Source organism: Solea senegalensis, linkage group LG21, assembly GCF_019176455.1.
Source record: "Solea senegalensis isolate Sse05_10M linkage group LG21, IFAPA_SoseM_1, whole genome shotgun sequence".
NCBI classification, from domain to species: Eukaryota; Metazoa; Chordata; class Actinopteri; order Pleuronectiformes; family Soleidae; genus Solea; species Solea senegalensis.
In genome coordinates this window covers 3098703-3100386 of record NC_058040.1, presented here as the reverse complement: position 1 = coordinate 3100386, position 1684 = coordinate 3098703, and the positions used below count along the sequence as shown (strand labels likewise).

The following is a 1684-nucleotide window of genomic DNA, read 5'->3' as shown; positions in this document are numbered from 1 at the left end:
TTTTGCTCTGTCTAACATGGGAAAGGAAGAAATGTATGGTCTTCTTCATTATCTGAGTGCGGACCCCCTGGGGTAGGTATTCACTCCAACATGGGGTTAATTCTGAATGAGTGCACTTCTTGCAATGTCTGCCAGTTGACTGGCAGCAGAAATAGACAGACAGTGCCCCGCAATCTGTTGCCATGGCTCCCAAAGGGAGAGAGCAGTCCTCGTTAGTATAGTGGCCAGTATCTCCGCCTGTCACGCGGAAGACCGGGGTTCGATTCCCCGACGAGGAGCTCTTTCTTCTTCTATTCCCATGGGATATAAAAACTGGACCTTTTCCTGATGCACTGCCTGTGAAAAGTCACATCACCTGCTATCAGGATCTCTAATCCTGGTCTCCTTCTCAACATTTCCGTAGTGTAGTGGTCATCATGTTTGTTACACACGCGAAAGGTCCTCCGTTCAAAACCGAGCGAGAACAAGTTTGCGTCCACAATGCTTGTGATTCATGAAACTAGTGCAGTGCCCATGCAAAATCTGTTTTTGTGTGTGTTTTTAGTAATTGTTGGTTTGGTGTGTTTCAGTGCTCATTGTTACTATTACACAGCAAACGTTTGTGTATGGTAGGAAGCAAATACTGATGCCCTGAAAATGCTGAAAGCCCTCCAAGGCAAATTGTGTTTGTTTGGGCTATATAAATAAAATGGAATTGAATTGAGTATTGATATTGCATTTTAAAAGATATTTAACATAGTTAGCATGCTACCTGCAGCAGATAAGGACACTGCTGCTTTTCTCTACTGCTAGTTAAGAGCTCCCAGATGGAACTGTCTTATCCGATGGACTTATCCAGCCACTCTAGATGCAACAAGGAGCAAAACCCAGTAACTGCATGGAATGAATGGGATGTGCTCTTTGTAGAGTCTGAGGAATCACACTTTTACATTACATTACATTACATGTCATTTAGCAGACGCTTTTATCCAAAGCGACTTACAAAAGTGCATTTAAACATTTGGGTACACTTCACCGGTTCTAACAAAGACTACTATCCCTCTTCAATGCCGTCGTCCAGGGAAGATAAGATGCCTTGAAAAGGTTCTAGGGCTGCCAGGCCAGAGAGAGACTGAGAGAGTACGAGGTCCTGGAACACCTGAAAGTGATGTTGCCCATGCCTTCAGTTCCTACCAGGGTCCAAGCAAAGAATGACACTTTTAGAATCCCTTCGCAATACAGGACACTGGCAGCATAATGTTAAAGTCTTAGAATATGGCCATGGGGAGACAGTGACATGGAAACAGCCACCTAAGGGTGCATCTGCAAAGGACTTTGTACCATGCCAAAACTGTTATACAATGTTCAAGAGGACTGAACTCTGGAGACAGCAAAAGACATGTAGAAATGGGAAAGTGGAGACCTGAGGCGCCACTCTAGCTCTGCCACCAGATGGAGACATTCTGTGCATCCAGGACTCAACCAAGTTGCAATCAAGCCTGAATGAATTCACCTGCTGTCCATGTGACACCAGGAGGAGCATTTAAGCAGAGTGGAGACTCTCCTTCAGCACTCAGACATTAACAACTGTTGGCGTGGATCTACCTTCTACGTCGGGGACTTCACTCTCTGGAGATTCAATTTGGAACTAACCTCCTGTGGATTACTTTTGTGAACTATTGAGCGTCCTTTTCCTGGAACTCCT

General features: G+C 44.9%; 1 non-coding gene across 1 annotated transcript; it reads left to right on the top strand.

Annotated features, from left to right (window-relative positions):
* The first annotated feature begins 206 nt into the window (after window positions 1-206).
* trnad-guc lies at window positions 207-278 on the top strand. The gene has a single exon. It is a non-coding gene; the product is annotated as a tRNA-Asp (tRNA).
* Window positions 279-1684: the final 1406 nt, after the last annotated feature.